The sequence below is a fragment of the Malaclemys terrapin genome, chromosome 21, assembly GCF_027887155.1.
Source record: "Malaclemys terrapin pileata isolate rMalTer1 chromosome 21, rMalTer1.hap1, whole genome shotgun sequence".
Classification (NCBI taxonomy): domain Eukaryota; kingdom Metazoa; phylum Chordata; order Testudines; family Emydidae; genus Malaclemys; species Malaclemys terrapin.
Window position 1 is genome coordinate 15645243 of NC_071525.1, and position 22421 is coordinate 15667663.

Below are 22421 nucleotides of genomic sequence, written 5' to 3' on the forward strand. Positions count from 1 at the left end.
GAGGCAGGAGGCGGCTGGCCCTGGGATGCTCCCAGGGCCCCGGCTGAGGGAGCCAGAGGAACCAACCTGAGAGGGGCCCCGCCCCCCAGCGATAGAAGCTGTCTACCCCCACTTCCTAGCTGGGTTCTCCCCCAGCAAAGCTTTCCCCCCCCCCTTGATTTCCAACAGGAAGCGGTAGGGGGTGAGTCTGGGAGCCAGGACTCCTGGGTTTAGGCCATTCACCTCTCCCTGTTCCATCCCTCCGTTTCTCCATGGAAGAGGGTCAAGGACATAGCCGCCCCCCACCCCTCCAAAGGCTTCAGAGGTGGTTCTGCCAAGCAGGGGATGCCCTAGCCAGGGCGGCGAGCTCAGGGGCGGGATCCCTGCCTGCCCCAAGGGGGGCTGCGCCGGGTAGGACAGGCCAGGAAGATGCAGCAGGGGCTGTTTCTACGTCAGCCCAGAAATAAACCCCTGGGCTCAGGCGCTCGGGACAGGGCCGTCTTTACTGGCCCCTTGGGCAGGGCCCGAGGGAGGGCGGGAGGGTCCAGGCGGAACCATAGGCCCAGCTGGCCGGGAGCAGCCAGACAGAGCTGGTGCCGCCTAGCAGGGGACCATTCCCCACGCACCTGAGCCAGCCAGTCCCTGCCCTGGGGCAGATGGGAGCTGGCGCACCCCAGAGGGGAAAGGCCCCGTGTCCCAGTCCCTGCCCTGGAGCAGACGGGAGCTGGCGCACCCCAGGGGGAAAGGCCCCGTGTCCCAGTCCCTGCCCTGGAGCAGACGGGAGCTGGCGCACCCCAGAGGGGAAAGGCCCCGTGTCCCAGTCCCTGCCCTGGGGCAGACGGGAGCTGGCGCACCCCAGAGGGGAAAGGCCCCATGTCCCAGTCCCTGCCCTGGGGCAGACGGGAGCTGACGCACCCCAGAGGGGAAAGGCCCCGTGTCCCAGTCCCTGCCCTGGGGCAGACGGGAGCTGGCGCACCCCAGGGGGAAAGGCCCCGTGTCCCAGTCCCTGCCCTGGAGCAGACGGGAGCTGGCGCACCCCAGAGGGGAAAGGCCCCGTGTCCCAGTCCCTGCCCTGGGGCAGACGGGAACTGGCGCACCCCAGAGGGGAAAGGCCCCGTGTCCCAGTCCCTGCCACGGACCTGAATGTGAATTTAGTCAGTTTATTCAGAACATTGTGAATTACAGAACACCACAAAACCCATCTGGGATCCCCCCTACATCTGACAGCTGCTCCCCCACCTCCACTCAGCCCCACAAACCCTCCCACCGCCAGCATCTGGTCACCCCCTTAACACTGACTCCCCACCTTGTACAAGAGGGGACAGCTGGACTGGGCTAGGCCCCCAAAAACTCCACTCCATAGAGGCGTGTCCCACCCGCACTCCTTCCCTAACATGGGTGTGGCTCCCTACAACTGCACCCCTTTGGGGGCGGGGCTCCCCTAGCCCCTCCCAGGCAGGACGGGGCCATCAGGCCCAGCTGTGCTGCTGCTGCTGGAGGACCATGGGGGCCATAGGGAAGGGGGGTTGGCAGAGAGGTCCCGGGGGGGTATGATAGGCGGGGGGGGGGTGTTCTACTTAAAGTACTGCACAGGATCTTTTCAGGGGGAATAAGGCAAAATGCCACATTTATTAGTAATACATGTATTCATTAACACTGTATTATATGCATATAATATATTACACTTACACTCACACACACACACACAAACCCATTCCGTCTTGTTGTTACCAATTAGTTGCTCCCCTTAACTTCACTGGCCAGGTGAGTTAGATGGGGGAGGGGGTGGAGCCGGGCTTCTGCCGATCCGGATCGATGCTCCCATGTTGACAAGACGAGACCCGGGGTCCTCTGCAAGACACCTCACTTTTATAGCAGCTTTCCTCTTATGCAAATCTATACTGGATTCAAACTCTGTGTCTGTGTCCATTGGTCCTTTGTGCTGCTTTCTTTTGAGTGTTGTCCCAATGCTGCAAAGAGGGTGTTTCCAAAAGAAGGTGCTTGCTTCTAACCCCCGAGGCCGTCAGTATGTCTGCTTGTCTTTAATGAGCCCACTTGACACGTTTTATTGTCCTTGGGTCTGGCTCCCAGCCCCTCTCCAACAGTTGAGGCTGTCTGGAGGTGCTGCCTTCCATGCCTTCCTCATTCACACCTCATTCATTCAACAGGGCAATTGATTAAGAGTGGGGGAGTGGGGGGAGAGCTCTTGTTCTACTGCTAGCAAACAGAAATTTTTCTTCTATCTTATTCTATCCTTAGGGGCTATAATATTATACCAAGGGCAATGCAAAGTTTCTAAATGAAGCTTTGATACAAAGTCCCATGAAAACAGAGGTCACACGTGGGTAGACCCACCACAAGGTTATATGAAGAGGCACAATGTAAAGTCATATGAAAATTATCAGAGATTGATCTACATTGTCCCCCTTTTGACCTCTCAAGAACAATTCTTGAGTGGTCACCATATAAATCTTTTATATTTGTTGCAAACAAACCAAACAATTATAACCAGGTGAATATAACTAAAACCATTACAATTGACTAAACACCAGATATAACATAAACACAAATGCAAACAATTATAATTATAATAATTGGACTTAAACTAACATTCAGTTGCTAAAATGTTGTAGAATTCCCTATTTTTAACAGTTGTTCTCAGAGGTTTCTGGGGACCTGAAAGATGGGGCCATACAATTATGGGCCAAGGTCTTACAGGTTATGGGGGCCCAAGAATTACCCTTTAGGGCTTGGGGAAATAGAACCAGAGTGCATAGAGGAAAGTGTGGAATTAATAATAATACAAGCAAATGTAACTAACAATACAAATGTATCAAGAACAAAAATCAACAACAAAATGATTATTAGAGAACCTAACAAAACAAAATAACCCTGATGCACTGGGGACCCAAGTCTTTTGGACACAAGGGGTGATTGATAAGTTGGATGGAGATGGGGGAAGTAGAGAGAGGAAAAGACATTTACCCTGTCTAGTGTAGTATCCCCTCTCATTCTGGACTCAATGCTAACACAGGACACCACTAGAGACAGACACAGAACATGCAACACAGAACACTGAACACAGACTTTGTCATGACACTATAACCATGGTATTTTATAACTCTTCAGCTGGTACCAGCTCTCCTGATGTTCTGGTTCAGAGCCTGAAAGATAGAAGCTTGGAAACAAATTAGCACAGTGCTTCCACCATGGCAGAACCTGCTTAGTCCCTGCCACAGTGTGTTTGGTACTTGGGGCTGCACAAATGCTAATTGAGTGGTGCATTTCTTGTGAGTATAAATCCTCCCTTTCTCTCAGTAAAAGGGCGTTAACACTCCATCTAGAAAAAATTTTCTATTTTAAAATCTCCAGCCATTTTGCCATGGCCTGGAGATCTGAGGCAGAAGCAGGCACTATTGTTAACTGTTTCAATGGCATTTTGGCCCTGGGAGGAGGAATTTACCCAAATATCCCCCTTCCCAATCTCCAGAGGGGTCCCAAAGGTCTGCCCCCTTCTGGGGTCTCAAATGTTTCTTCTCCTGATGTTACTGCTGCTGTAAGATTTGAGAGTGCTGTTTTAACTCTCTGTACCCAACCTGTTTTTAGTTTCTTTATCTGTTGCTTGCCTGGGCCCGATCCTGCTTTTTTTAATAAACAGTTTCTTTCCATGGGCACAAGCCTTGTTCCACTACCAATTTAGCAAGGAGGGTGGGTTTTTTAACTAGCCCCCACCCTTCCTGGTTCCGTTTCTTAAACATTTTCTTCTAAATTGTGAAATTACCACAATATTACTTACAAAAAACAAAACAAAACAAACAAACATAAACCACACTACACTGCCCAAACTCCTATATCCTTCAGAGTTTGGCTTAACAGAACAAGATTTGTATCTTATGTTTTTAACCCACTCTGGGCCAGAGGGAGAGACGCTAAGCCTCCCTCTGTATTACTCGGTCTGCTACCACCAATACACCAATTATACAAATCCTTCCCCGGATCAAAGTGAGAAACACTAAGTTCTCCTCTTTAGCTCAGTCTTGCTACGGCTGAGGGTGTATGTACCTCTATTACACAATTTAAACCTAAACTCCTATATCCTTCAGAGTTTGGTTAATTAACTGAAAGTTTACGCTCTTTTTCCTCTAGTGCCAGTCTTGCTAAAGCTGGCGGTGTGCACACCAGTTTTGTAATAACTGTGGATTCTATGCTTGCTCCCCCTTTCGCATTCTCCACCAAAATGTTGTACTTAAAGTACTGCACAGGATCTTTTCAGGGGGAATAAGGCAGAACGCCACATTTATTAGTAATACATGTATTCATTTACACTGTATCATCGCATATAATATATTACACTTACACTCACACACACACACAAACACACTCCGTCTTGTTGTTACCAATTAGTTGCTCCCCTTAACTTCACTGGCCAGGTGAGTTAGATGGGGGAGGGGGTGGAGCCGGGCTTCTGCCGATCCGGATCGATGCTCCCATGTTGACAAGACGAGACCCGGGGTCCTCTGCAAGACACCTCACTTTTATAGCAGCTTTCCTCTTATGCAAATCTATACCGGATTCAAACTCTGTGTCTGTGTCCATTGGTCCTTTGTGCTGCTTTCTTTTGAGTGTTGTCCCAATGCTGCAAAGAGGGTGTTTCCAAAAGAAGGTGCTTGCTTCTAACCCCCGAGGCCGTCAGTATGTCTGCTTGTCTTTAATGAGCCCACTTGACACGTTTTATTGTCCTTGGGTCTGGCTCCCAGCCCCTCTCCAACAGTTGAGGCTGTCTGGAGGTGCTGCCTTTCATGCCTTCCTCATTCACACCTCATTCATTCAACAGGGCAATTGATTAAGAGTGGGGGAGGGGGGGAGAGCTCTTGTTCTACTGCTAGCAAACAGAAATTTTTCTTCTATCTTATACTATCCTTAGGGGCTATAATATTATACCAAGGGCAATGCAAAGTTTCTAAATGAAGCTTTGATACAAAGTCCCATGAAAACAGAGGTCACACGTGGGTAGACCCACCACAAGGTTATATGAAGAGGCACAATGTAAAGTCATATGAAAATTATTAGAGATTGATCTACAGGGGCTGGGGCAGGGAGGGAGGGAGGTACCAAGGAGAGGGGACAAGGGGGGTCCAAGGAGGAAGGGGCGAGGCCACCCCCCTAAGTGGGGGACCCTGAGGGAGCAGGGGAAGGGGGCCGGGCGAGGGAGCCGCAGGAGCCCGGGGAGGACAAGGAGGGAAACGGGAACCCGGGGAACAGGAGCCGGGGGAAGTCCCGGGGAGCGGGGGGGGGAACTGGGGGGATCCCGCGCTGGGGGGCCCGGGGCTCTCACCGGCGGAAGGCCCCGTCGGGGGGCACCTTCGCGTGGGGCAGCCCCATCTCCTGGGCCGCCCAGAGCTTCAGCTCCAGCGCGGGTCCGCCCCGCTCCATGCCGGGACCGAACAGCCGGGCGCGCCAGCCGCTGCCGCAAAGCCCGATGGGAGCCGCGGGGCCTGCCGGGAGCTGTAGTTCGGGGGAGCTTGACCCGTAGTTCTGTGGGGGCAGGGCCCGCTGGGAGCTATACTTCTGTGGGGGCGGGGCCCGTATTTCGGGGGGCGGGGCCTGCTGGGAGCTGTAGTTCACGGGGCCGGGTCTCCGGGAGCTGTAGTCCGGGGGGCGGGACCGCTGGGAGCTGTAGTCCGGGGGGGCGGGGCCCGTAGTTCAGGGGGGCGGGACCTGCTGGGAGCTGCAATTTGCATTGTCCCCCATTCCCGTGGGTCGCACCATAGGCCCCAAGGTGGCCCCTACGCCATTTGTAACAGCGCCACCTGGAGGCTTCTGGCAGAACAAAGATAAGGCGCAGCTCACGTGCCCTGGAGACTGAATTCCCTCTGGGGTCTTTGCTGAGCCATTCTGTACCCCAGGGGTTCCCAAACTGGGGTCGTGAGGTGATTACATGGGGGAGGGGGTGTCGCAAGCTGTCACCTCCAGCTCCAGGCACCAGCTTAACAAGCAGGTGCTTGGGTCGGCGGAGGGAGAGGGGCGGCACATGCGGCAATTCGGGGGCGGCAGGTCCCTCACTCCCTCTAGGAGCGAAGGACCTGGCGCCGAACTGCCGCCGCCGATCGCGGCTTTTTTTTGTTTTCCCAATTGCCGCCGCTGGTCACGATTACGATCGCGGCTTTTTTTTTTTTTTGCTTGGGGCGGCAGAAATGCTGGAGCCGACCCTGATAGTATTCAATATAAAAAAGGTGATTTTAATTTCTAAGGGGGATTGCACTCAAAGGCTTGCTGTGTAAAAGGACAACAAGGAGTCTTGTGGCACCTTAAAGACTAACAGATTTATTTGGGCATAAGCTTTCGTGAGTAAAAACCTCACTTCTTCGGGTGCATAGAGTGAAAGTTACAGATGCAGGCATTATATACTGACACATGGAGAGCAGGGAGTTACTTCGCAAGTGGAGAACCAGTGTTGACAGGACCAATTCAATCAGGGTGGGTGTAGTCCACTCCCAATAATAGATGAGGAGGTGTCAATTCCAGGAGAGGAAAAACTGCTTCTGTAATGTGTAAAAGGAGTCACCAACACAAAAGTTTGAGAACCACTGCCCTGGCTTCCCTGCTAATTCCCACTTCCCCTCTAGGGGGCAGAGGAGAGCTCTGTCCTCATGGCCTGTTCAGCTAGGGTTACCATATTTAAAAATTAAAAAAAGAGGACACTCCACTGGACCCTGACCCCGCCCCTTCCCCAAAGTCCCCGCCCCAACTCCGCCCCCTCCCCTGAGCGCCCCGCATTCCCCCTCCTCCCCCCCAGCCACGCGAAACAGCTGCCCGAGCACTACCGGCTTCACGGGCAGCCCCCAGACCTCCAGACCCTGCACCCCCGGCCGTGCACTTCTCCTCCCGGGCTCCGGCTGCGCTGGGGAAGCGCCCGGCCGGGGGCGCAGGGTCTGGAGGTCTGGGGGCTGCCCAGCAAACCATGAAGCCAGTAGCGCTCGGGCAGCTCCGCTCTTCCGCTACACAAAGCTGAGGTGTCTGGGGGGAGCAGCACCAGCCGCCGCCGCGGGGGAATTCGCCTGCAGCTCGCAGCCTGCCGGAGCCGCTCTAAGGTAAGCAGGGGACTAGTATTTTCCCGGACATGTTCGGCTTTTTGGCAATTGCCCCGGACGGGGATTTGAGGACCAAAAAGCTGGACATGTCCGGGGAAATCCGAACGTATGGTAACCCTATGTTCAGCCAGCCCTGGTTAATACCTCCGGGTGTTGATTTTGTGCTTCAGACACATGTTTGCTAGGAACAGAGCTGAGATGCTCACAGCTCACTCCACCCAGCTGCCTACCAGGGAAAAGCTCCTACCCCCTCTCCCCATCTAACCATTAGATCCCACACCCCTCTCCAAGCCAAGCATAGAAACCCAGGAGTCCTGACTCCCAGTCCCCCTGCTCTAACCCATTGGACCCCCAATCTCATCCCAAAGCCAGAGATAGAATCCAAAAGTCCTCACTGCCAGTCCCCCTGCTCTAACCACGAGATCCCACTGCCCTCCCAGAGCGAGGGAGAGAACCCAGAAGTCCTGGTTTCCCGTTCCCTGCTCTAACCTGTAGACCCCGCTGTGACGTTCCCTTCTGGTGCTATCCGGGACTTTAAAAGGACCCTCGCTCCCAAATGCTGCCTGGCTGGTAACTGCGGAGGGATTGCACAAGAGAGAGTCAGAGCCAGGGAGAGAACCCAGGAGTCCTGGCTCTCCCCCCCTCCCCTCCCACTGTAATCACCAGACCCCACTCCTGTTTTAGATTTTAGGCTCGCTGTGTAGATCAATCTCTGATAATTTTCACATGACTTTACATTGTGCCTCTTCATATAACCTTGTGGTGGGTCTACCCACGTGTGACCTCTGTTTTCATGGGACTTTGTATCAAAGCCTCATTTAGAAACTTTGCATTGCCCTTGGTATAATATTATAGCCCCTAAGGATAGAATAAGATAGAAGAAAAATTTCTTTTTGCTAGCAGTAGAACAAGAGCTCTCCCCCCACCCCCCACTCTTAATCAATTGCCCTGTTGAATGAATGAGGTGTGGATGAGCAAGGCATGGAAGGCAGCACCTCCAGACAGCCTCAACTGTTGGAGAGGGGCTGGGAGCCAGACCCAAGGACAATAAAACGTGTCAAGTGGGCTCATTAAAGACAAGCAGACATACCAAGGGCCTCGGGGGTTAGAAGCAAGCACCTTCTTTGGAAACACCCTCTTTGCAGCATTGGGACAACACTCAAAAGAAAGCAGCACAAAGGACCAATGGACACAGACACAGAGTTTGAATCTGGTACAGATTTGCATAAGAGGAAAGCTGCTATAAAAGTGAGGTGTCTTGCAGAGGACCCCGGGTCTTGTCTTGTCAACATGGGAGCATCGATCCGGATCGGCAGAAGCCCGGCTCCACCCCCTCCCCCATCTAACTCACCTGGCCAGTGAAGTTAAGGGGAGCAACTAATTGGTAACAACAAGACGGAGTGTGTTTGTGTGTGTGTGTGAGTGTAAGTGTAATATATTATATGCATATAATACAGTGTTAATAAATACATGTATTACTAATAAATGTGGCGTTTTGCCTTATTCCCCCTGAAAAGATCCTGTGCAGTACTTTAAGTACAACAGCTGCCTCTTCTATCCACCCACCCCGCCTGTCCATCCCTTTGCTGCAGGTTTTTGGGGTGTCACCCCTGCTCTGCACTCCCCCAGTGCAGCCCAAGGCCTTCCCTCCTCCCAACCACATATCCTCTCCACCCTGGTGCTGGATCATCTGCCCGGCTTCCCACGCCCTCTCGGGGTGTGCGGCGTGGCTGGGGATTGTGCAATGGCCCAGCACCAGGCAACGCAGAACGGAAACCACAGGCCGTGCCCTGCCCCACCCGAGCTGCCCTCCATGTGCATCAGAACCCAGTGCTCTGCACCTGCACCCTCCTGTGCCACAGGGGGCGAGCTGCAGCCCCCACCACACTCCACAGACGGGTGAAGGGTCAGGCCAGCCAGCCCATGTAGGATGGGGGAATTGTCACCGGGGTCGACAGTATTTGGGTTGTGACACATGGAGAAGCGGTTGTCACTGTAGCCGACAGAGGGCAGCAGAGCATGCACACACACACACACACACACACAATTGCAAACATACACAAACACATGCATGAATCCAGCCACACACACACATTATTACTAACATACACAAACACCCGCACAAATCCAGCCACACACCAACACAACTGCTAACAGATGCAAACACATGCAGAAATCCAGCCACATGAACACACACATCTGCACAGCCACACACACACGCACCGCCCCTGTGACATTACCTATGCTATAAAAATACAGCTCTACCCCGATATAACGCTGTCCTATCGCTGCCAAAAAATCTTACCGCGTTATAGGTGAAACCGCGTTATATCGAACTTGCTTTGATCCCCTGGAGTGCGCAGCCCCCCTCCCCCCAGCACTGCTTTACCACGTTATATCAGAATTCAGGTTATATAGGGTCACGTTATATCGGCGTAGAGGTGTATGTTTATGAGTGTGAAAATGATGTAACTGGAATATGCTTTATGCAAAAGGGCTCTTGTACGGTATCATTACAAAGCTTATAATCTACTGAGTGTGCTCATCCTAATTGTATGTATGTATCATTCTTGTATCTGAAGCTAGAAATATGAAGTATTACTCTAAAGTCCTATTGTAATTATGCAAAGTGTGGGCCATTAATGGTGGCTTGGAATCTTGATGGCTTCCATTGACTAGGGCAATTGGTTGTAAATGGCTCTGTTTACTTGCAAGCTTCCTGTGTTCCTGTGAGTCAGGCTGAGAAGAATGGAGGCTTGGGGTCTCACAGGACATGTGACCATGTCACCTGATACTGGAATCCATCTTAAACCTGGTGCTTTTCCATTTAGAAGGAGGGGTGGGGACCCAGAGAGAGACAAAGGATTCCCACCTTGTGCCAAAGCTATAAAAGGAGGTGGAGCCAGGGCCGCTCCAGGGTTTTGGCCGCCCGAAGCAGCCAAAAAAAAAAAAAAAAGCCGTGATCGCAATCGTGATCTGCGGCGGCAATTCGGCGGGAGGTCCTTCGCTCCGAGACGGAGTGAAGGACCGTCCGCCGAATTGCCACCGAATAGCTGGACTTGCCACCTCTCACCAGAGTGGCCGCCCCAAGCACCTGCTTGACAAGCTGGTGCCTGTAGACGGTCCTGGGTGGAGCAGGACAAGGGGGGTCCCAGTCATGTGAAATCCCCTGCTTTTCACCTACGATGCCTGCTGGAACTAACAAGGTCTGTACCAGGGAAAAGGATGGGCCCAGACTAGGAAGCAGTCTAATCTGTGAAAGAAGCTTATTGGAACATCTCTGAGGGTGAGATATTACCTGTATCTGTTTCTTAATGTATTAGTCTGAGACTTGTGTGTTTTGTTTTATTTTACTTGGTGACTTACTTTGTTCTGTCTGTTATTACTTGAAACCACTTAAATCCTACTTTTTATACTTAATAAAATCACTTTCATTTATTAGTAAACCCAAAGTCAGTGATTAATACCTGGGGGAGCAAACAGCTGTGCATATCTCTGTCAGTGTTATAGAGGGCGAACAATTTATGAGTTTACCCTGTATAAGTTTTATACAGAGTAAAACACATTTATTTGGCATCCATTTCTTTAAGTAGCACCTTGCTTCTTTTGGGGCATTGGGGGGAGGGGCTTCTGCTTTTTTTTTTTTTTTAATTCCCCACCAGAGAGTCTGATTGGCTCCCGCTTGCACAATCTGCTAAAAAAAAGCTTTGGAAGGCTGCTTGCTGCGTCATTTTTTCCTTTAGCTTTCGAGCCTCGGAGCCCCCTGCCCTCGGCAAACCCTCCCTGTCCAGCAGCAGTCACCCAAGCTGATGGGTTTGTAAAACCGCTTTATTATCCCATAACAAGAAACAAAACAAAGGCAATTCCCTGAGGAAACTGTGTTAAAGCTGAGAAAGGGGCTGGAACTGAAAGAAAACAGCAGTGGGGTCGGTAACGACACCCTGCCCGTGTCTAGCGCTTTCCGGCCAGAGATCGCCAAGTGCTATACACAGGAGGGCACTCAGGGCAGGATCATTACCCCTCTTGCACAGATGGGGAAACTGAGGCTGTGAGTTGCCCATGGGCAGGCAGACCCCAGATCGCCTCCCTCCCAATTCTGTTCTCTATCTGCTAGGCCGACCTGCTTCCTGAAAGCCAACACAGCCTGGAAAATCAAAGCTACAATTAAACTGCCCCAGAAATGCCCAGATCCAGTGGCCCAAGTGGGGCCTGCCCCAGGGCTCTGCTGTGGGGTGAGAGGAGGGGTAGGAGTCAGGATGCCTGGGTTCTCCTGGGTTTCTCCAGCTAATGGAGGTGGGTGAACGCTGCCTGGGGCGTGAGCGGTGGACTCTTATCGAGATCCAGGATGCGGCAGTGCGGAGGGGAGTGCGGACAGCAGGGATCTCGGCCGTGCTCAGTTACAATAGTCCTTGGGGCTGTTATAATAGTCGCCGGCATCGTCCGAGGGGCAGGGAATCTCCTTGGCACATGTGATTTCCTGCCGGGGACACAGAAAGAGAAACAGATTGTGTGAAAGAGGCAGGGCCGGTGCTACCATTTAGGCAAACTAGGTGGTTGTCTAGGGCACCAAGATTTGGGAGCGCCAAAAAGCGGTGCCCCCAATTTTTTTTTTACATTGTTCCTACGCCCCCTCCCTGCACTCGCAGTCGCCGCTCCACTTCTCCCGCCTCCCAGGCTTGCTGCGCCAATCAGCTGTTTGGCACTGCAAGCCTGGGAGGGAGGAGAATTAGAGCGGGGGTGGCATGCTCGGGGAGGAGGCGGAGCAGAGGTGAGCTGGGGTGGGGAGCTGCCGCATGGCTTCCCGGTGGGGGGAGCTGCCGTCGGGAGGGGGCGCCTCAGGGCGGGGGAGCTGCTGCAGAGCTGGGGTGGGGGTGTGCAAGGTGGAAGTTTTGCCTAGGGCGCAAAACTTCCTTGCACCGGCCCTGGAAAGAGGGGACACTCCCCCAGAAGGAGACCTGTGTGTGATGTCTGCCTGTACCTGCAGTAATGGGGGCAGGGCAGAGGAGTGGGATCAAGGACTCTTGGATTCTATCCCCAGCTCTGGGAGGAGAGTGGGGTCTAGTGGTTAGAGCAGGGGGTGGGTCTGGGAGCCCGGACTCCTGTGTTCCAAGCCCACCTTTACCGCCCTGCAGAGCTGTGAACTGCAGTTACCTGGTGCACTAACAACGAGCATCCCCGACTGTATTTGGGGAGAGATCTCCCAGCCTCCCGTGCCAGGGCAGGATCTGGCTATTGGATGTGAAGGAAAATCTCCCCATAGCCATTATCGGGATGGGGTCTATGACACATGCTCAGGTTGTGCTGATTCCGTCCAGCTGGGGTCAGGGGTTCACTGGGGGGGGGGCGGGGCAAAGGCTGCAGCTGCCTACTCAACTCCAGCCAGTATGTGGGGGCAGTGGGGACCCAGGGGTTAACAGACCCCCCCCCCACTGACCTCATAGAGCGAGTCTCTCTGTGGGGCGCTGGGGTCCTCTTTGCTGCCCCCTGGGGAAGGAGACACAATTATCCCCTTTCACTCTTTATTTTCCTTCTTTAAACATTTCCCCCAAAATCGATCGTTTCCCCCCTCTGGCAACGCCCTCCGCCCCCCCCCCCCCCCCCACAAAGCAGGCCGCTTCCTCTAACCCTCCCACACACAGTGCAGGGCTCAGCCCCTCCAGCAGGGGGCGGCAGAGACACACACACACACACACACACACACACACACACACACACACACACACGAGCAGTGGGTTGATTTCCTTCACACTCCCACACTCCAGTTTTCCACAATGCAGCCAGAGCAGCCCCTTTTCCTGCCCCTCCCCCAATTCCCACCCCGGGGGGTCCCTTACCCTGCTGACTCCCCCCCAGTTCTTTCCGTTGGCGGAGTCTCCTGGCCAGACAATAAACCCCGAGGTTGCTCAGGAGGAAGAGCAGCAGGACCCCTGCTCCGAAGCCTGCCATGGGGCCAGGGCTCAGCTGGTACCAGTCACTGCCGTCTGTGGGGGGCAGGGATGGAGAACAGGGTCATTAGCTCCAGTGTCATGCAGGGTGCAGTGGGGCGGGCACAGGGGAGATGGGGAGGTGGGAGCTGGTTGAGGGAGCAGCATAGTCCTAGGGGGGACAATGAAGGCCAGTCTCAGTGGAGAGGGCAGGAAGGAAGCTGGGTTTTTAACCAGGAGAATTTCCCTCCCACGTGTTTATTGGACATTGGAGTTTCTTCCAGGTTCATAAAACCTCCAATCTCCTCTTATTACAATAGCACCTAGAAGCCTCCGCTGAGATCAGGGCCCCATTGTGCCGGGCGCTGCCCAGACACACAACCAGAGACAGTCCCTGTCCCTGCTGAGATCACAGACTCAGAGCGAGACACAGACCCTGCCCCAAATGAGACCAGAGCCCCCTTGTGTGGGCAGCTGCACAGGCCAATGGAAGAAAAAATGTGAATGATCACAAAAATGTGTCTTTCTGTTTTGCTGGATACAAAATGGAGCCGTTTCCCCCACTTTTGCCCCAAAAAGTTTTGGGAATTTGGTATTTGAAACTTTTGCTAAACTGTGAATCAAACATTCCCTCCAAATTTTCATCCATTGTTTTATCTGTATTTTGATCAAAGATGGTTCTGTTCAGCCATCATAATTGTCTGTTTCCCAAAAACCTAAACAATTTTGTTTGCCAATCTCCCCCCCCCCCTCCCCACACACACACACACTATTTTCTGTTTAAAAGTTTATTTAACTTTAATTGATTATAATTTTCAACAATTGCCCCATGGGTGGCGGGTATCATAGGACGTGGCTGAGAGGCTGGGGCAGGCAGGCTGGGGGCCTGTGCTCGTGAGGCCTGGGGCTGGGGCCGCTGGGGGTGCGGCTATGCAATGCTGCCCGGTGCCGGAGTTGGGGGCACTCTGGGACTGGAGGTGTATGGGGGGAGCCGGCGGCCACAGGTGGCGGGCAGGGACACACACAGAAACAGAGCAGGGCTCAGCTCCTCCAGCAGGGGGCAGCAGGAACACACCCACCTGGGCTCTGGGCTCCGGGCTCCGGGCTCCAGGCTCCAGCAGGGAAGGGGAGGCAGAAGGGGAGGGGGTGTTCTCGGGCAGCGAGGGAGGGGACGGGGGCTAGGCTCCCCCAACAGCTCATTCACCCACCGCCCCTGAATTGCTCTTTGAAAACACTGTAGGTAAAAATGGAGGTGAAAAATGTAATGAAAAGTCCGGCAAAGAGCTAATTTTGAGGGGGGCAAACCAGATATTTTTCCTGATGATTAAAAAATATTAAATTTCAACTAAGTGTACGTTATTTGAACGGGTGTTTCTCGGCCTGTGACAGGTTGATTTGCAATGTCATTCGGCTGCTAGATGCCTCTGTGGACAGAGATACTGGAGCCTGGTCAACAAAGCGGACCCAGCTGGAGCACGAGCTGGGAGCTGGTTTATTTTGGTTGGCCTTGCATAAGGACTGTGCGGGGTTCAGCCATGGTGCATGGGGGACTCTAAGCCATTCCCTGGCTATGTAATGTGTAATGTTGAGTCAAATGCACCCAGTACTTACACACAACAGTGATGGAGAGTGGCAGGGAGGTGGATTTCCCTAGGGTGTTGTGCACCTCACACTGATACTCTCCCCCATCAGCCACCTGGACACTTGGGAAAGCCAGTTCTGCCTGTGTCCACCCCAGCCGCTCGCCATCCTTGTACCAGGAGAAGTCCAATCCGCTATAGGCGCTGGTGTCCAGCCGGCACGTCAGGGACAGGGGTTCCCCCGTGCTGCGATGAGGGCCTGGGGTGGCCACCACATGCACCACAGGGGGGGCTGCAGAGGAAGCAAATGAGATATGAGCTAATGACGCTCCCATGGGACGTCAGCTGGGGGCTTAGGCGTAGCATGGCATGGGGCGGAGGGGCTCCATGGCTCCACCCCCAGTGCTCTAGCCCCACTCCCATATCCAAGTGGTGGCGAAAGGAGGGCCCCTGCCCCCTCCCATTTGTGAACCTGGTTCCACCCCCATGGCTGTGGCCCTGCCCCCAACTGGAATGTCAGTGACAGAAAGACCCCCAATCTGTGCTCTCCTGCTCCGCCCCCATGGCTGTGGTCCCGCCCCCATTTGGAATGTAGGTGAGACAAGGACCCCTCCCATCTGTGCTCCTTGGCTCCACCCCCAGGGCTGTGGCCCCGCCCTGGCACTGGCTACTCACCAAGGATGGCCACATAGGTGGTGGGGGATATGGCCAGGTAGGCATGCCCTATGTCGGAGACCCACTTCATGCAGGTGTAATTGCCCCCGTGAGACAAGGTTGCCCCTTCAATCTGCTGAGAGGGGCCCCCGTGCAGGTCCCCGTAGTTGTGAATCCAGAAGTAGACCTGGTCCAGCGACCCGCTGTCCTCCACACATCTCAGCGTGAACGAGTCGCCCTCCCTGATCGGGCCTGGGCCGTCCATGTCCACCAGGACCTTCAGGCGGGGGGGCCGGCCTGAAAAGGCCATTGGAGATGGGTCAGACCCAGCACCCCCTAGAGGGGAAAGGCCCCGTGCCCCATTCCCTGCCCCTCTGAGCCAGCCAGTCCCGCACCCTGGGGCCGGATGGGAGCTGGCGCCCCCTGGAGGGGAAAGGTCCCGTATCCCATTCCCCACCCCCAGCACCAGCCAGACCCCTGCCCTCAGACCAGATTAGAGTCAGTGCCTGCTAGAGGGGAAAGGCCCCGTGCCCCATTCCCTGCCCCCCAGCCAGCCCCTGCCCTGGGGCCTGATGGGAGCTGGCACCCCCTAGAAAGGGAAGGCCCCATACATAATGCAACTCACCTGTGGCTGGAGGCTGGGACCTTTTGGGGAGGCACCTATTCCAGTAGCCCTGCACCCGGCACTCCAGCGCCGCCCCCCGGTGCTGCCAGATGATGTGCATGCTCAGCTCGCTATTGCTTTTGCCAGCTTCAGTTTCCTCCAGGATCCGCGCGCCGGCTCCGTCGTACCAATGCAGGCCGGAGGAGGCGCAGCGCTCGGAGATGGAGCAGATCAAGTTGAGGTTCAGGGGTCCGGGGATCATATCAATGCTATGTTTGACCCTACAGGGATGTTCTGTGCAGGGTGTGTGAGGGGGAGTCAGTCACTGCTGGGGGCATGGCCATGGGCACAGGCACCTCCAGTCACCAGCCACTGCTCCTTCTTTGAGAGCGGCCTCAAGACCAGGTGGGGGTGTGACCTGTACCAGGCTCCCCTCCCAGAGCTGGGAGAGAACCCAGGAGTCCTGGCTCCCAGCCCCCCCTGCTGTGACCACTAGATCCCACTCCCCTCCCAGAGCTGGGAGAGAACCCAGGAGTCCTGGCTCCCAGCCCACCCGCTGTGACCACTAGATCCCACTCCCCTCCCAGAGCTGGGAGAGGACCCAGGAGTCCTGGCTCCCAGCCCCCCCTGCTGTGACCACTAGATCCCACTCCCCTCTCAGAGCTGGGAGAGGACCCAGGAGTCCTGACTCCAGTTTAGGTTTCCTCTAACCATCAGACTCCGCTGTTTCTTCACAGCTTTGCAGAGTGGTCATTTGATTTGAGTGAAATGTTATGAGAGGTTTACAGCAACCATCCTTGGGGATGGCTCGATGGGCGCTGAGGTGCAGCCACCTCTGGGGCAGGGCATCTGGGGAGCAGCCATACATAACGCCGCGCGGGGCCAGGCTGGGTTGTTGGTCAAACGTTTCTGCAAGAGGAGCCGGGGATTACCTGACACCGTGAGGCACACGGCTCGGGGGCTTCTCCAGCTTTGGCTCTGGGTCTGGAACTCAAAGGAGTAGGTGCCCCCATCGCCGAGCGCCAGCGGGTTGAGGCGCAGGGTGCAGTCGTGGTGCAGGTCACCCAGGAACTGGGCGCGCTCGACCTTGTCATAGCCCTGCCCCGCTGCTGTCGTGAGCTGCACAATTCTCTCGTTGTCCCGGCTCCAGGTCACGGCTTTGACGAGCTGCCCCTCGGGGTAGGTGTAAGAGCAAGGGATCGTCACGCATGAGCCGCTCCATCCGGCTAGAGGGTCCGCGGGCAGGGTCACCTCCCAGTCCTGGCAGCCGGCACCTGGAGGGGAAGCAGCACCCTGCTATCTACAGCACCTTACCCCCTAGTCCTGCCCTGGGGCATCGAGGCCAGCCCTGACTGCCAGAGGAGAGCCCCCGCCCCACTCGCTGCAGCACAACGCCCCCTAGTACTGCCCTGGGGTATCGAGGCCAGCCCTGACTGCCAGAGGAGAGCCCCCACCTCGCTGTCTGCAGCACAGCGCCCCCTAGAGGTTGGAACTGAACCCCAGTCGTTCCAGATGCCCCCTGCTGGATTCCAAGCATTGGCAGGTGGAGCCATCGCCATGGCAGAGTCTCCCAAATCCTGGCTCCCTGTTCATCCCCGTTACTGCATCCCAGCCCCAGCCCCAGCGCAACCAGAACCACTCACCGGTCAGGATGGAGAGGGCCAGCAGCAACAGGGCCTCCATCTCCTCCAGGGTGAACGTTGACGTGGGGCCTACAAGAAAAGGGAACCGGATTTGGGCCCGGGAAAGGTTCCTATGAAAACGTTTTCAGCACAAAGGGTGTCCCAGAAAGGATACGAGTTCCATAGCGAGGCTGGGCTGGGGGCTAAGGCAGGAGATCTTGGATCTAGTCACAGCTGGAGTCCGATGTAGGAGTCGCATATTCATTCTATTGATTACTTCAGAATTCCCGGTGAGGTTTGACAGGTTTGTGTCCCCAGGTCAGGCTCAGGATTACGGAAACTGGGGTTCAGCTGGGAGCTCCTCACCATCACCTTCGTCGTTGTCAACCCAGTCGTCACACCGGCATCTTCCAAGGGCTACATTGCGCTCTCCTCCTGCCCGCAGGCTGGGATGCGACTTGTACATGATGTTACGCTGACATCACCCTGCCTAATGCCTGTTCTGTAGGCGTGTCTCCTCTCTTCCTTATGTGTATCTCCTCCCACTACCAGTGCTGGGGGCCCTTCTCCCATAGGTCATGGCTCTCTGGTGGTCAGACAGCAGCCGATGGTCCCATGCTAAACTATCCGCAAGATGGTGTTAGTTCCTGTTCCTGGTGTCGTTGTGAACAAAGCTCCCCCTTAAACACTCTGTTCCCACATCCCCAAAACTTAGGGGTCACGGTTGGGCCATTTATCTGTGCCAAAGTTCATAGGCCCCAAGCCTTATGCTAACTGCTGACGCCAGCATCTCACAGGAGACAGGCCTGTGGGTTGCTTGCACTACTGCCCCATCAAATAAATGCTAAAGCTAGTTCTATGGGCTACACAACACTGCCACAGGGCCCCATGTGATCACGAGCAAGCCACTCCTCTCCATGCCTCAGTTTCCCCACCTGTACAAGGTGGATACAAATCTTACTTTTGTTCCTTTAGCCTTCAAACGTTTTTGTGGCAAGGACTGTCTCTTGCTGTGTGTCTGGGCAGTGCCTGGCACGAAGGGGCCCTGATCTCAGCTGGGGCAGGGCCTGTCTCTTGCTGTGTGTCTGGGCAGCGCTTGGCATGAAGGGGCCCTGATCTCAGCTGGGGCAGCACCTGTCTCTTGCTGTGTGTCTGGGCAGTGCCTGGCACGAAGGGGCCCTGATCTCAGCTGGGCCATTAGACGTGACCGTAACACGTGTGGTAAATTGTAAGAACGACCGCGCGGTGTTTAGCTTTATTCAGCATCGCAGCTTCCTGCCTCGCCGAGGAGAACTGAGACGCTCCCAGCCCAGCTGCTTACTGCTGCGTTCATTGCTCTGCGCATCTTAACGCCAGAAGGGACCGTGGTGCCCAGGCAGTCTGCCCAGCCTGGAGACCTCCCCTCAGGGATCCCGGCCTCCAGCCCAGAGCTGATGGTCGAGCTAGAGCAGTGCTTTTAGGGACGTCCGATCTCCATAGAAAGACTCCAAGGGCTGGAGACTCTGCCCTGTCCCTGGGGCAGTGATTCCCAGGGTCAGTTCCCCTCCCTGGGGAAAATCTGCCCCTTCTTCCCAGTCTCGATTTCTCTGGCTCCATCCCCCAACCGTCAGCTCTCACTCTGCCCCTGTCTGCTGGGTTAACGAGCCCTCTGCTCCCCGAAACCTTCCCCTCACCAGCAGGGAGGTGCTGACAGACCAGGATCTTGTCCCCTCTGAGCCTTCTCTGGGTTAAACTCGCTAGATCGAGCTCCTTCAGTGCTTGGCTCTCGGGCAGGTTTTCCAGCCCTCGGATTGTCCCCGTTGCTCTTTTTTGACACCTCCCTCATTTCCGGACAACCTGTTTGACATGCGGCCCCCCAGAGCTGGGCGCAGTCTCCCCAATGTCACGTCGAGCTGGGATCCCAGCTCCTACTTGCTATTCCCCTACGTCTTCAGCCCAGGGTCACGCTCACCCTCTTAGCCAGAGCATCGCCCACGGAGCTCATGGGCTATCTGGCTCCACCAGGACACCTGGGTCCTTCCCAGAGTCGCTGCTGAGCAGGGTACAGCCCCCCAGCCTGGACATGATGGGCTCACCCAGCGTCCCAGGGGGCTGGCTCCCCCGCTGCGATACACAGTTCCTCTAGCTGGGGCCTTCTTTCTCTCCCCTGCTGGGGCCAGAGATGTCTCAGAAGATCTGATGTGACACAACAATTCTAAGAACAGGATCTCTAGAGAAGGCGGAAGGGGCCAGCGATTATCTGCTGTCTGGATCTTGCTAGTGGTGAAAGCAGGCCTCCTGGGTTCTTTATCCAGCTTTGGGAGGGGAGCGGAGTCTACAGGTTAGGGCAGGGGCAGGGGCTGGGGGCCAGGACTCCTGGGTTCTCTCCCTGGCTCTGGGAGGGGAGTGGGGTCTCATGGTTAGAGCAGGGGGACGGGTAGTCAGGACTTTGGGTTCTATCTCTGGCTTTGGGATGAGAGTGGGGGTCCAATGGGTTAGAGCAGGGGGGACTGGAAGTCAGGACTCCTGGGTTCTATTCTTGGCTTGGAGAGAATTGTGGGATCTAATGGTTAGATCTGGGGAGGAGGGAGGGGCTTTTCCCTTGTAGGCGGCTGGGTAGAGTGAGCTGTGAGCATCTCAGACCCTGTTCCTAACAAACATGTATGAAGTACAAAATCCACACCCCAGATGGCGTTAACCTGCCCCTCACTCGCTGAACGGGCCATAGGGACTGAGCTCTCCTCTGCCCCCTAGAGGGAAGGTGAGCATTAGCGGGGGGAGGGGGGAGGAGTATGGAGTACAGAATGGCTCAGCAAAGACCCCAGGGGGAATTCAGTCTCCATGGCACATGAGGCGCTCCTTATCTTTGTTCTGCCAGAAGCCTCCAGGTGGCGCTATTACAATTTGTCCTTAGTATGCAAGCAACTGTTCAGGCTTTGGAAGACATTTGTTTTTCATTCGCTTTTGCACTTTAGTTCTCTCTGGGGTGCTCGCTGCCTCAACCCCTCAGTCTATGGAGAGTTATTTGCTCCCTGGGAACCTGGCCTCGGTGGTTCTGCTGAGAGTCCCCACAGAAGGAGTTCCCTGGATGCTGTTTACAACCACGTCTGTCCAGGCAGGGCCGGTGCTACCATTTAGGCAAAGTAGGGGGTTGTCTAGGGCGCCAAGATTTGGGGGCGCCAAAAAGCAGTGCCCCCAATTTTTTTTTACATTGTTCCTACGCCCCCTTCCCAAGCGCGCGGTCGCCGCTCCACTTGTCCCACCTCCCAGGCTTGCAGGGCCAATCAGCTGTTTGGCGCCGCAAGCCTGGGAGGAGAATTAGAGCGGGGGCAGCATGATCGGGAAGGAGGCGGAGCAGAGGGGAGCTGGGGTGGGGAGCTGCCGCATGGCTTCCTGGGGGTGGGAGCTGCCGCGGGTGGGGGTACCTCAGGGTAGGGGGAGGAGCTTCCGGGGGGGGCGCCTCAAGGGGGAGGAGCTGCCGCAGGACTGGGGGCGGGACGCAAGGTGGAAGTTTCGCCTAGGGCGCGAAACTTCCTTGCACTGGCCCTGTGTCCAAGACTGGTGCACATACAGCAAAGAAACAAGTTGCACTGAGAATATACCCAGCGGCCACGGTGCTAATTTCTCCTCCTTCGGGTAACTGACATACAAAGCCCTGGATTCTGCTCCCACTTCCCAGAGGGACAGCGGTATTCCTGTGTTTGTGCAGCTCCTAGCACACTGGAGTGTTTACCCAGGCTTGGGGCTCAGCACTACTACAGTGCAAATAATAACTAATAATAAACCTACAAGATCTTATATTTAAAAATTCAATTACTCCTTCGTCCAAACACCATATAACCCAGTTACCAGCTGCACACAGATGCTGTGCGGGGACAGCTCCCCTGGCACTGAGATGCAGCCTCCTCTGGGGTGGAGCAGCCAGGAAACACCACACATAACACCAGGCAGGGACGGCTCACCCGGTGCTAAGATTCAGCCATCTCTGGGGTGGAGCAGCTGGGTAAGAGCCACACATAATACCACACAGGGATGATTCACCGGGTGCTGAGCTGCAGCCACCTCTGGCACAGGGCAGCCGGGGAACAGTCGCACATAATGCCCCAGGGGGATGGCTCGCCCAGCGCTAAGATGCAGCCACCTCTGGGGTGGGGCAACTGATTTAAATTTTATTAGAGAATATTTAAAAAATAAACGATACATAAAATTTGAAAAAAGAACAGGAGTACTTGTGGCACCTTAGAGACTAACAAATTTATTAGAGCATAAGCTTTCGTGGAAAGCTTATGCTCTAATAAATTTGTTAGTCTCTTCCACGAAAGCTTATGCTCTAATAAGTTTGTTAGTCTCTAAGGTGCCACAAGTACTCCTGTTCTTTTTGCGGATACAGACTAACACGGTTGCTACTCTGAAACCTGTCATAAAATTTGAAGCGTCAGTTATTGGTCATTGGGGGTGGCATACAGAGTATAGGGGTATGTTGGTGTTTTGGGGCTGGGCAGCACACATTGTACATACAGACTGCAATGTCCCCAATTAGAGGTGGGTAACCGGTGGGCGGGATCAGGAAACAGCCGACAAGCGGTGAGGGTCTATCACCCATACAGGAAGTAGAGACAGTCATGGGTATAAGTAAGTGGGCTGGGTAATGGGGATGGGGTGACCCTCACGTGGTGGGATTCAGTTAGGTTTGGTGGGTTCAGGGCTCTCTAAACTAAGAGAAACACTTTCCGTTTCAGTTTAAGATGCTTTGAGACTCTAAACACAGCCTCTGTCTCTCCCCACCACCCCCCGCACACACATACACACACAATCACACTCCAAACACAAGTTCCCGGGAGTGTGAGATTTCAGGAGCACAGCACTTACCCTGGCCCTGGGGCTGCGTTAGCCTCTGGGAGCCCCGTCCGACAATAACCAGGGAGGCAGTGGGCTACGGCAGATAGACAAACATCCCTGCTCATGGATTTGTAACCCACTAGCCCGTG

At 54.9% G+C, this 22421-nt stretch overlaps 1 protein-coding gene across 1 annotated transcript in view; it reads left to right on the forward strand.

Moving 5' to 3' along the window:
* LOC128826928 (uncharacterized) overlaps positions 1-22421 on the forward strand; it is a 303519-nt gene that overhangs the window by 150089 nt on the left and 131009 nt on the right. The window lies entirely within an intron of this gene.